Here is a 13,748-nt window from a genome sequence, read left to right as displayed (position 1 = left end):
TTTATAATTTACAATAATGACACATAATTCCACCCACAAACAATAGGATAATCAACAGAGTTCCCAATATCTTCAAAGTTTTTTGAGGGGATTATATTTTTTCTATTCAATTTCTTCTGTGTTCTGCTTCTACTGAATTCCTGATTCACTCGTGTCTCCTTTTAATAAAAGCACCTAAATGGACCTAAATATAGAAGGCAGCCGTTGTTTACTTTGTTGGTTGAAATACTATAGATTAGGGATTAGAGTGATTTAGGAATCTCTCTCTCTCTGCTTTTTTAGTACTACAGATTGAGGATTGTGATTTTGCCTTTAATCACAGACTTAGATCATTCATCCATATCCTTAGCCACAATGAGACCTTGTTCGTTTTTTTGCACAGACATTGAAGGAAATATTTTCAACATACCATCAAGACCTTTAAATTTGCTTACAGTGGGCATTTATTAGGAGCTTGTTAATAGGCATAACAGTTATATTGTGAAATGTGGTGGGTTGCATCAAACAAAATACAATTGTATATAGCCTTTGACCTAAAAATTTTATTTCTATGTTTTATGGATAAAAATAGTTAGAAATTTGCACCAAAGTTTATGCACAATAATATTCATAACATCTTTCATAATAGCAAGATTTAAGCAATTTCTTTAAAAAACGCAAGTGTTTTTCACCATAATCTTTAGACAAATGACTTGTAAGAATCACTTTTATAAGGTATTTAAATGCATAAAAAGTCAAATTTGCATTATTTATAGCAGGGTTTCTCAGTTGCTTCACTATAAACATTTGCAGCCAAATAATTTGTTGTGGGAGACTGTCCTATGCATTGTAGGATGTATAGCAGCACTCCTAGTCACTAATCACCTGATGCCAGTAGCATCCTCTTCATTCTGACAACCAAAAACATCTCCAGATGTTGCCAATTGTCTCCTGGAGGCAATATCATACACCATTTGAGAACCACTTTTCTATAAATATTGCTTGCTTGATTGATACCATGTACCATGATCCTTAATTCGGATGTGAAATATTCATCTGCTCTCATATATTCTTCATATTTCATCCCTCTATTTTGTAGGAGAAGCTGTATTTTCCCCCATATAGGGAAATCTCTGGAGATTGGATGACAGTAATTGACAAGGTGTGACTGGCATAGATGATGAAAGAATTATTTGTTAATGTGGTCACCATGGCTAATTGTTCAGGTCAAAGCTATCAAGGGAGGACTATGTCCCCAAAGTCACAGGCTCTAGACGTTAAGTTTATATTAGCAACAAAGAGAGTACAGAGTGAGATCATTTGCTAAGTTCCACATTTTATTAACGTTTAGTGTAAGTACAGACATATTCTTATTTTCAGTAATTAGACCGACCCCAGAAAATGTACTATTCTTCTGATTAGAAGACATGACTGTGTGCTGGGCCTTCTAGTTATAAATTAACATGACCTTGGGCAAGTCTTTTAACCTCTTTAAGCTGAAGTTTTGTCATTTGAAAATAAGGATAATAATAAGTGTTACTTAATTACGTGATTGTAATAAATATTGGGTATAATTATGGCTTGAAAGCATAGTGTAAACTGCCAAGGACTTCACACCCATTGTAAATTCATTCCTTTGGAGAGTATAATGGCTGAGGTTGCTAAGCACCTAGAAAGTAAACAGGGATAATTAAGGAACTTGAATTTTTTTTACTTGCATTTTCTGAATATCTCTTTTCCTTTGTCAAAGCCTCCAAACTCCTAATAAAAATTTAATAAATCTTAGATACTATTGGATTTGGAATATAAATCCAAAGAAAAAGAAAGAGAGAAAGTAAAATAAAGGTGAATTCTTTAAAAATAAGAACATTACAAAAATTAGGAAACACGTTTAAGCTCATTCCAAGAATTACCAGTGTGAGATCTTCTCAGATATCAGCTTTCTCTGCTTTATTCAACCCTGTTAAAATGAAACAACCAATGGGGCTTCTGCCATATCCCCAGGAGTCTCTGCTACACTGTAATATAACTAAACATTGGAATATCTTTTTTTCTGATTATCTGTCTCACAGCTTCTCTCCAAAACATCCCCTGTGGATTTCAGAAAATTATTGCAAATGAGCATCTGAACAAGGATAGAAGATATGCCAAATCCCTTGCCTGATGACTACTATGCCTGCTAAGTTCAAGATTGTACAATGACAACTTTAGGAAAGAAAGAATAACATGGATTAAAAAACACCTACCTGCTAACCATCTGATTTGACTTCATTTATTCTTACTTTTCAGATCTTCACACCTAAGATGAGTCCAGGCTTCTCAGATATTAAGCTTGAAGAGAAGATGATAATAAATACTTGAGTAAAATGTGCACGTGTGTGTATGTGTGTTTATTAAGCCATGCCTGGAGATGGACCAGGTGGTATATTATAGAATAGTCCCAACATGGAAGACATACGCAAGTTAATTTTCTGTCCTTTGTGGGCAAAGATGATGCTAGAAATCCTATGACCAACAAAAAAATATTTTTGAATTATTTTTCAAATACTGGGAATGGATTTGGGATTAATTTTTAGGTTAGTCTTATTCAATCTTCCTTATGGGAAGTAGCAAACATTTGAGAAATGACCGCTCAGAACAGTCTTAGATGAAGGAACAGCTCAAAAAGAGGTGACAGCAATGAAACTTACAGATATACAGAGCTTTGGAAAGGAATAAGTATCTTTCCCTTATTTGGAGAAAATGGGAAGACAAAATTAGGTTTGTCTGAGGAAACTAAGTGGGTCAGCTTCGGACAGTTGTGATGATGGCAGAATGCGTATACACATAAGTAGTCCATCCAGCAATGAGTTGGAGTTGGAAATGTCATGTCCAGGAAAGGGGACCATGGGAAAAACATATAGATTTGACCACTTACGCTAACACTGGAAGTTATAAGAGGGGATGAGATGGCCAAGGTCAGGAAGCAAGCACATAAGCTTGTAAAATTTTTTAATCACAGTGATTTTTTTTGCATTTATTGTCTGTCTCTCACACTAGACCTTGAGAAAGTAGTTGTTTACCACGGTAATCCAGCACCTAGCATTATGCCTGGCATGTGGATTCATGGAATGAATCTGTAGTGGTACCATTTACTAATAAATTAGTATAGATATCAACTTGTGTTTTGCTGTCATTCTTTTTGTTATTATTTCCGATTGGAGCAATATCATTTTTGATTGAGGGCAATTTTCCCCTCTTTCTTCAGGTAGATATTTATATTCCTTATTTATAGATTCATGAATGGCATGAAGGAGGATGCAATTAAACATATTTTTCTGCTTCAGGCTTGGTAAGAATAGGCTGCCATAAAGATATCCTTCTCACTTTGCATGAAGAGTCTGTGCCCTTCAGAAAATTATGTAGGTAGGATTGACTTAGAAAAGAAGGACTGGGGGCTTTATTGCTTCTTTGCGATAGTCTGGACCAATAGGACTCTCTCTAGACCAAGAAAAGACTGTGAGGGAAGGAAAATTGCTATTTTCCATTTTTCAATAAGGCCTAGGTGAACCACTACTGGAATATAGTGCCCTGAAGGAGGAAAGATATTATTTGGATATGGGTGCATGGATATGCACTGCATATTTGGGTATTTTGGAAAAGGTGATTGAGACTAGTTAATAGTGTTAGTGGTGGGATTTTCCATGGGTGGACAAAAACGTAGCTTATTTGACAGCACAATGCACACAGCAAATGGAAGACAATCATTCCATGACAATATCAGTTAGATGTGGGGCAGGAAAAGCAATGATCTGGATGCCAGCTTTGGTCTGGAGATCATGGACCATTTAAGTGCTGATATTCTTCAACAATCCAGAGAAGGGGAGATGACCTCTTAATAATGATTGGTACCAGACTTGTCAATTTTGGAAGATGATATTCAAATCAGATTTAATTTGATTTAAAAAATACTTACTTCATATACACTCCAAACTTTTACAAAGGAACAAAAGATAAGGAAGAATGCCAATTAGTAAAATTGAGAAAGACTGAGCAGGAGAGGAATTAGGATTGAAGGATTTATTAGACATTTATTTGTGAGCTTTAGGGGATGGTTTAAGGAAAAGAACTGAGCGCAAACTAAGATCAAAAAGGAAGTTCAGAGAAAGGATGGGTCTTTAGAAGTTGGGACTGCAAGAGAATGCAAGGAAGAGAAGAGTAGTTTGGGAGGCAATTAAAATGAAGACAAATGATATACACCTGGGAAGATCTGTGCCTATTGCAGGTCTAGAGTATGTACCAGATAGAGGAGGAAATACTGAACATATGGGGAAGAGGAAAATGACTAACACACTTAGGTTCCAAAATAAGTAGGGGGGGAGGGCAAATAAATAAATACATAAAATGCCACAGATGGAGAAGTAACTCTCATTAACAAGATCTTTATTGCTCCTCACTTGCAAAGTTGTAGGATTTTACTAGCTGGATTCTGGCCTCCTGTGCCTGGCAACTCCCATAAGCAATGCTGCCAGATAAAAACTTTTAAAATATATATCTGCTCGTACCTCTGTCCTGCTTAAAAAACATTCCATATGTTACCCTACCTATTGAATAAAGTACAGATGCCTTAGCTTGGCATTTGATATTTTCTGCAAAAGACCTCCAACCTATCTTTTCTGCTTCATTTACTTCTATTCAATTAAAAAAAACCCATATTCTAGTCTGTATTCTATGGAGCATTAAAGTTCTGCAGAAATGCTTTGAGGAAAGTTATGGAGAGTATCCTGGTGTTCAGTAAGTAGGGAACCAAGTCTCTCATTTTGCTTCTATAAGAGCAGCTACTCTTTGTGCATTTGATATACTAGGAGTTAAGTTTTCCCTTGAATAATGGTTTCTTTGAGTTAGAGAAAAATTTACAACCAACACTCTAATGAAATAGAAACGTAAGATATTCTTGAACAAGCCTGATAATTTCCTGACTCATCATATGAAATTCTTAATCCATAATTATTATCTCTCAAAACTGTAATTGTTGCTCCATTTTTTCTGTTGTCTAGGGTTAGAGGAGTTTTAGGTTATTCCAAGTTTATTTTCTTGTAACCAGTTCCTCCTGTCACCACACCTGGCCCAGATGCTGACAGGCTTGCAAGTGCTTTTACAATGTGTGTGTGTGTGTGTGTGTATGTGTGTGTTTTCTTTGATCATATCTTTGATTTATACTTCTCTTAAACTTTTGTCCAGGCATCTCCAGGTGCAGTTTTTGATGTTTGCCAATCTGATTAGTGAAAAATGGTATGTGATCTCATAGTTTGATTTACATTTATTTTATTACTAACATTGTGGCATCCTTTCATATGTTTAAGAACTGTTTGACTTTCCTTTTCTATGAATTGTCTATTAATATTCTGTGCCCATTTTCCAATGAAGCTGTGCATTATTTTCTCATTTGTTTTATAGTTTCTATATTTATTAAGATAATTAGTTCCTTGTTATCTGAGCTGCAAATATATTTTTCTCATTTGTTCTTTAACTTCCTGAATACTAATTTCTAATATCTATTTCCAAATTATTTGTACACTTTCCAGTATTAGTCATTATTTATATAATAAATGCTGATTTGGATTCCTCAATGATTACCAATTTCTTTACTTTGTTTCTTCTTCTGAGTTTATATTTCTTCTTTCTCAATGGCATTCTTTATCTTTTTTTTTCTTTTTTAACAGTAGTCTGCTACTTATTTACTCTGTATTTTTAGGTCTGAAATATCTTTATTTCATTATTTATCTTAAAAATAATGTAAGAAAATAAATTTGGGTTTGGGGTTTGATATCAAATTTTCCCAGTATTTTAGGTACATTATTTATTCCATTGTCTTTTTTTATCCTTGAAAATAAATCTGCTTTCAGTCTACTTTGTTTTAAAATTTTGTGGATATTCTTCCCTTTTCTTTGATATCTTTGAAGTCTGTTCTGTCTGTGTAAATTTAATTTTCTGTTTTCTGCTCGTGACTTAAACATTTATGCAATCTGAAGATTATGTCTGTCTTCAGTTCTAGAAAAATCTCCCTGCTGATCATTTCTAATATTGCCTCACCAAATGAAAGGAGATTTTGGGCTGCAGAGTAGCCTTGGGATTTTGTTATTTTGGGACAGTGGTTCCAGAGTACTCTTCCACTCACAACTAAATTTCATGCAGTTATCGCCTCATACGCATGCTAAATTTTCTTCTTGGCACCAAGCCTTCTGCAGGCTCTCAGTTCTAGGGCTTACACTTATGGGCCAGAGGCCCTGTACCCTGTTGTGCTGGGATGAAAAGTCCCAGCCCTCTGCTCCTCAAGCACATGTCCTTTTCTCCTAACTCTGTGAGCCTCAGGATTTAGGATTTGCTCCCTGCCTCAAAAAGGAATTCTTATATATTTTGAAAAAAGTAGCCATTTCTCTTTCTCACTTTTAATCTTAGCATATTGTCAGCACTCAATAAATGTCTGTGGTATTTGAATAATGATGTGTATATTGTGAAGGGTGAGACTCTCTTTATGTGAGCCATTCAGCTCTACTGTGAGAGAACAAAAAAGCATAATGCATTGTATGTCTTGGTTCTAAGGAAGAAATAACCTAAATCTAGGGGTTGGGAGCTAGAGAGAAGGGACAGGGTCATGAGATGCTGGGTCTGAGGCTTGTTCTTCAATTGTGAGAAAGATGTCATGATTGTTCTGTGACCCAGAAAGAGTGTGGGGCAATGGGAAAACTGTGGTGAGGCATACCACAAGTTTTTGGTATGAAGTAATTTCCCAGAAGACATAACAAGATAGAAATCTGCTCTATCATGTGGTACAGGGTCGATTCCTCAGGGCAGGAAAACCATTGCTTGATATGATTTTTCTGTCTAAGTTAAATGGCCATCAAGTGAGTTTGATTAATGCCCTCTGTGTGCCTCAAATTCCAATATGATAAATTGTTTCTTCACATTGAGACAATATTTTCAGCATTTTTGGTCTTAAATTGACCCCTGGACATTTAGTTCAGTGGGTGGGTGATGTGGAAAAATTCATGCATCTTTGCATTCAGACTGGCATGTTTATGCATTATATGTTTTGAATAGAGAAGAGTCAGACTTTCATTACATATATACTGCTTAGTCTCTAAGATTGCCTCTTAATCCCCCTCAGTGGTCTTTAAATCATAGACATTAAATGGCTACTGATTGATTGTTTATTGAAATATATATTCATCAATTAAGTAGAAACTTATTTCCTTGTGTAGCCTTCACATTTTTTGTGAGGAACTTTTTGTCAACTAAGGACCCCTCCCAAACTTTCAAAACCTGTTTTATCTTATCCAAATTCACTTTTTTTCCTTATAGAAGAAAGGGGAGAAAGACGTGAAATGTGAGAGATCAAATTTGACTTAGATAAGGTCCACTTTTACTAATATTGCACTTGATTATGACTTTACTTTAGAGTGATATTCTATAATACATTTTAATTTCTTTAATAAGGACCCTTTAATGACTTCAATATAATGAGTTTTCTTTTTATTTGTTTATTTTTATCTTTATGTTTTACGGGAATTTTTCTTCATACTTCTATATCTTCTTTTACCCAAAACTCCAAAATTAAAAAAAAAATTTTTATTAAAAAATATCTTTTTATTGTGCAGTATAACATATATACAAAGCAAAGAAATGAAAAAACAATAGTTTTCAAAGCACTCTTCAACAAGTAGCTACAGGGCAGATCCCAGAGTTTGTCATGGGCTACCATACAATCCTCATATTTTTCCTTCTAGCTGCTCCTGAATATGGGAGGGTAGAGGGCTTAAATTTTTTTTATCATAACAATAGACCTTCTTTTACTTCTTTTTTTGTGAAAAATAACATATATACAAAAAAGCTATAAATTTCAGAGCATAGCACCACAATTAGTTGTAGAACATATTTCAGACTTTGACATGGGTTACAATTCCACAATTTTAGGTTTTTACTTCTAGCTGCTCTAAAATACTGGAGACTAAAAGAGATATCAATTTAATGATTCAGCATTCATATTGATTTGTTAAATCTTATCTTCTCTGTAATACTCCGCCACTACCTTTGATCTTTCTATCCCTTTCTGTAGGGTAATGTAGGGTATGGCAACTCAAAATTGTTCATATTGATAGGGTTTGTCACTAATATGGGGTAGAGAGATGGAACTATCTGATGTTCTGGAAAAGCTGGGCTAGGTTTCAGAACTTATCTGCACCAGGGACCCATCTGGAGGTTGTAGGTTTCTGGAAAGTTACTCTAGTGTATAGAACCCTTGTGGAATCTTTTACACTACCCTAGTTGTTCTTTAGAATTGGCTGGAATAGTCCTGATTGCAGGTTGGCAGGTTGTGATAGGTAGCAAGGTCTAACTGAAGCTTGCATAAGAGCAACTTCCAGAGTAGCCTCTCAACTCTATTTGAACTCTCTCTGCCACTGATACTTTATCATTTACACTTCTTTTCCCCCTTTTGACCAGGATGGAATTGTTGATCTCACAGTGCCAGGTCTTGATTCATCCCTGGGAGTCATCTTTCACACCACCAGGGAGACTTTCACCCCTGGATGTCATGTCCCACGTAGGGGGGAGGGCAATGATTTCTCTTGCAGAGTTGGGCTTAGCGAGAGTGAGACCACATCTGAGCAACAAAAGAGGTCCTCCAGAAGTAACTCTTAGGCATGCCTATAGGTAATCTAAGCTTCTCTGGTAGCTACATAATCTTCACAAGAGTAAGCCTCATGATCGAAGGCATGGCCTATTGATTTGGGTGTCCCTAAGGCTTGACATAGTATCAGGGGATTTCCTGATGATAAGGCTTAATAGTTCCATATTCTTTCTCCCACCTCTCATGGGACTTTGCCAATACTTTTTGATTATCTGCTTAATATACTCTAGGAGGTATCCCAGCATTACACTATTACAGGACCTCTTTCTTCTTCTGTGCTCTCTGTATTTCAGTTGTTCAAATGAACTATACAGATAGCAAACCTCCAACTTTTATTTGCATCCTGCCTTACTGACTAGCATCTATCCTTCTATATTTTATTGTATACTTGTTTTCTTTTTTCTATTCGTACCACACTATTAACCATTTTTTGTGTTTGTGCTTTTGTTCTTTTTTCTTGTTCTTACTACACTTTCAGTGATCCCTATTCCTGACCCCTTCTTCCTGATGTATCCATTTAAATCTATGTGTTGCATTATTCAGATATCTTTTGATCGAGAGTGATAAAAAGTTAATTAACCCAAACTGGCTTAATAATACAAAGAAGGGAATGTAGTAGGCTGAATAACAGACCTCAAAGATGTCTACATATTAATCCCCAGAGTCTTTGAATATGGTAATTTGCAGGATAAAAGATTTTGCAGGTGTGATTACATTAAGGATTTTGAGACAGGGAGATTATCCTGGATTACTGGGATGGGCCCAGTGTAATCACAAGGGTCCTTATAAAAGGGAAGTGTTAGTAAGAGGTGTGACAATGGAAGCAAGAGGTTAGAGTGATGTGAGGAAGGAGCCAGAGGCCAAGGAATGCAAGTCTAGAAGCTGAAAAAAGCATGGAAACAAATCCTTACCTGAAGACTCTAGTAGCAATGCAACTCTGCAGACACCTTGATTTTACCACTAGAGCTGCAAGAGAATTTATATTGTTTTAAGTTAGTGACAATTTATCAGGCAACAATACAAAACTACCACAAGAATTTTATCTGTTTATATCTGGTTCAGACCTTCCTTTTATTTTTTTTTATTTATTTTTCCATTCTTTGGAGTTCCATGTCTTTATTTTTGAGTAAATCTTATAACGTATTATCTATGATGTTACATTTATATAAATTTAAAGTAGAGCATGAATTTGTGAATCAGACTGACCTCAGGATCTCTATGGATTTTTGTAATTTCACCCCTCATTTTATGGCATTTCACTCATATAATTATAAGAATTTTCTTAAATTCTTAAATGCCTTTCCAAAATATTCAACTTAAAAAAACACCTCTCTTTTTCACTCATGTATCACTGAGTATTCAATATTTAAAACATTTTAAATTGTTACTTAACAATTGGGGAGAAACATAGTGACTCTTAATAGTACTGTAAAATTGCTTAGAACCAAAGAGCACATTCAGTGTGCATTGTCACCGGTTGCTATTTTGCTGTAGGATTGGAGAATATTAGTACAGCCAGAAAACTGGTTATGTAGAGATCAGCTTAGAAAACTCCTACAATAGTTCCAGCAAACATGCCTAAAATGGGTTCCATTGTCTTGACTTGACTTACATACCCATCCCTGAACATAATCATTGCGGCCAAAGGGATATATTGCAAACAACACTGGGTGCTTACCCCAAAATCATTCATAACCTTTGTCTCCCTTGCATTTTCCATTTCCTTACATTTTAATAGAGGCTAAATTAGCCAGATATTTGATTCCTTATTTTCCCCTGTACTTAGGATTAGGCATATGACCCACCTGTAACTATTGAGACATAATTGGAAGAATTATGGGGCATACTGGATAAGAATTCTCTCCCTCATAAAAGGTGAAATGACTGTGAGGTGTCTCTTTCATGATACCTGAACAGGCACTTTTCCCATACTTCTTGCTTGTAGATGCAGTTTGTTACTATGAGGGAGAAGTTAAGAGTCTCACAAAGAAACCTACCAGCAGCTTGAAATTTTAGAGCTGCCGAAACAACCTGAAGCTTATGTAAGTATGATTTGGTGATTGTAAATTGCTTTTTCTTTTACCTGTAGATGAATACTTCCTTACTGATGGAGAATGGAATAAACTGATAGGCTAGATGGGGATTAGTCACTTATCACCTAAAGACAGGGTGTGTATTGGTTCAAGTCATGAACTGAAGAAGGAAAAGGGATATTTATACAAAGGAAAGCAAAAGTACTCTTATTAAGAGGGTAAATGAATCTTAGGAAGACATAAACAATGGAAGTAAATTTCACCTGGGCATTGAAAACTCTCCATTATTCTTATACGAACTCAAAATTAAAATGCAATCATAAGACACAGTTTCTAGAGAAGCCTGAAGTGCTAAACTCCACTATCATGCATTCCTAAATCTTGCTCATGTTTTCTTTTTTTGCCCTCTTTTCCTACAATGCTAGTCACTTCTGAATTAGAAAACTATGGGGAGTAGGAAGATAAGTTGACTTGAGCTAGAGTCAAATGAAACTGTCAAAAGAAGAATGCCAGTCACTTTAAGTAGCTCTGTGAAGTCTAGCTGCCTGTTTCTTTCCTATAGTCTCAGTAAGACAGTTCTTGTTAAACATATATGTCATGTCAGTCAAACACCATAGGTGGTGTTTGGAGTTTGAGATATTGACAATAGGAATTTGCTTTTGTCTCCCATAATCCCACCTCAAAGGTATGTGGTAGATACAGATGCCACTTGTAAGATGGATGAAAAATTGTAGATGGTAGCCAGCACTGTTTCTGACTTATCAAATGGATACTGGATCTAAGAAAAGCCTTTCCCTTTATTTGAGCACAAGAACATCTTCATGACTGATTTTATAAAAATATGCAACTTTTCAGAGGGGTAGAAAGATGTGTGGCTTGCATAAGTTTCAATGCAATGAAAGTTACTGAGAATCTACTAATTTAAGGATATAATTTAAAACTCTGTGTAAGATAATACAAAAATTAAAAGAAAAAAATCACTGCCCTTAAATGGTTGAAAAGGGCATGGGGAAGGGGAAGGCAAGATAATTCCAGAATTATTATTCAAGAAAATTAATCAATCACCACACTAGATGTAGAAAATATTATAGAAGTCCTGAATAGATATCTGGTGAGGGAGATAGGGAATCTTTAATGGAGGGATGACATGCTTTTGGGGGACTATGAAAATGAACACTACATTAAGAGGAGCACCTGTGTATTAGGCCCAGCTCTTTAGTGAACTAGGTAGATGATCTGGAGAAAATTACCTTTGTTAAGTCAGTTTTCTCTGTAATATAAACAGGGCTTTATTGGTGATAATAGCAGTCTGAAATTTTTTTATTTCTTTTTTTCTTGGGGGGGTGATTAAATTATCATGCACCATATATTTAAGTATAGGGCTTTAAATTAAATACAAAAGGGGCCTAGAGGGGATACTTTTTAATTAATTAGGATAGAGCACTTAGCATCTACTTTTTTTTTTTTTTTTTTTTTGCAGGGGCAGATGTTATTATTTATTAAGAGAACTTAACCCACAAAGGAAACTTTTTTTTTATCATTATCATTTCAATAGGAGAACATAAATTGAAAGGAGGGGAGGCAGAGCTGTCACTGCAGTATTAAAGGTATAAACCAAAAGGAAGAAGTAGTTAATGGCCAACATCATTAACATTAGGGCCTTTGCTTTACCAGAGAATGACCAGCTCTTACAATCACAAAGGCACAGGGTAAGGGCTTTCTACTTTTTATATAAGTTCCAAATAGGAATGATTCATGCTCTTATAAGACTGTTTTATTACTTTTTGCCTCTGCCTCATTCCAAAAATGATTTCAGACACATCACAAAAACAAAGTATGTCAATGTTTTTGTGAGGCTAAATTGAATTTCTTAATATGGATGAATTGAAAACCAATAAGGTGTTCTAAAAAATGCAAGGTGTGATGTCATTAAATATGCCAAAAGCAAGTATTTTTAAATAACAGATTTAATTGGGCGTATTTTATACAACTCTTTTCATAGTTTAAATCAAGACTATATGGAGTATTCATTGATTCATCAGATCTCCATTTTGTGCTTAGTGGTATCAGACATTGCAAAGCTAAGAAAACAAAGGTGGGTAGTCGTAGTCCCTTGAGGACCTAGTGATAAATAAACAATAAATATTTTTTGACTGAAGGAATTAATTCAGCACTGAATATGTTTTTGTTGTTATACTAAGGGTGCTTATGGAATGCATTCAAATGAATTCATTGCTGCTCTAAGAATTGGGTAATATAGTTGATGACTTAATTTTTTAAGGGGTGAGTATAGTTTATGCATAGATTTACAGGTGAAAGAGAAAAGTCAGTTTCTTCTCAAAAGACAATAATGTTTCAGACTAATAATACTTTGACTACAAAAAAAAAAAAATCCTAAAGCTAATAAGATCAAGGAGAAGAGACAGGGCATTTGCTCATTTTAGGAATATGGAAATCTATTTATTTATTTATTTATTTTTGCCTGGGCAGGCACCAGGAAATGAACCCAGATCACCGGCATGGCAGAGTTTAACCCAGATCATCGGCATAGCAGGCAAGAACTCTGCCACTGCCCACCATTGACCGCCCTGGATATCTATTTTAGCGGAGACCATGATCATTATAAAAATAAAAAAGAAAAGATAAAGTCAGCTCAACAGTTTCCTTTGGGAATTTTTTTATTCCTTAATCTCTTCCTTAGCTTATTTTCTTTCCTCTCAGATACACTAACTGGTTGGCCTCCATAACACTTTGCCATGCCCGAAGAAAGAAGAACTGACGTTAAATCAGGCAATAATTTTAAAGTATTAAAAAAGAACAGTGAGGTGTCACTATAGTCCCAGCTCCACGTTCATACTCTTTGAGCGCTTCCTTTGTGAAATATGTACATCATTGAAGATTCATGATAATCCTAAACAGAAGGTTCTTCATTCCCATTTACAAATGAAGAGGCTGCTGGTTACAGAGATTTAGTAACGAAACTAATGTTGAAGTGAAGCTTCAGTTTACACACTATAGTGATAAGTACTTTACATCAAAGGAAGTTTTGAGACTTACCACATGCGGGT

General features: G+C 35.3%; 1 long non-coding RNA gene across 2 annotated transcripts in view; it reads right to left on the bottom strand.

Moving 5' to 3' along the window:
• The window catches only part of LOC143682679 (uncharacterized), a 61,395-nt gene that overhangs the window by 18,415 nt on the left and 29,232 nt on the right, over positions 1-13,748 (bottom strand). For both annotated transcript variants that reach the window (XR_013175223.1, XR_013175224.1), the window contains exons 3-4: positions 9,559-9,613; positions 2,226-2,310 (exon numbers count right to left, since the gene is read on the bottom strand). This is a non-coding gene — a long non-coding RNA (uncharacterized LOC143682679). The remainder of the gene's footprint in view (positions 1-2,225; positions 2,311-9,558; positions 9,614-13,748) is intronic.

The sequence above is a fragment of the Tamandua tetradactyla genome, chromosome 5, assembly GCF_023851605.1.
Source record: "Tamandua tetradactyla isolate mTamTet1 chromosome 5, mTamTet1.pri, whole genome shotgun sequence".
Lineage (NCBI taxonomy): Eukaryota > Metazoa > Chordata > Mammalia > Pilosa > Myrmecophagidae > Tamandua > Tamandua tetradactyla.
The sequence above is the reverse complement of the archived record's forward strand: the minus strand, read 5'-3'. Positions and strand labels throughout refer to the sequence as shown.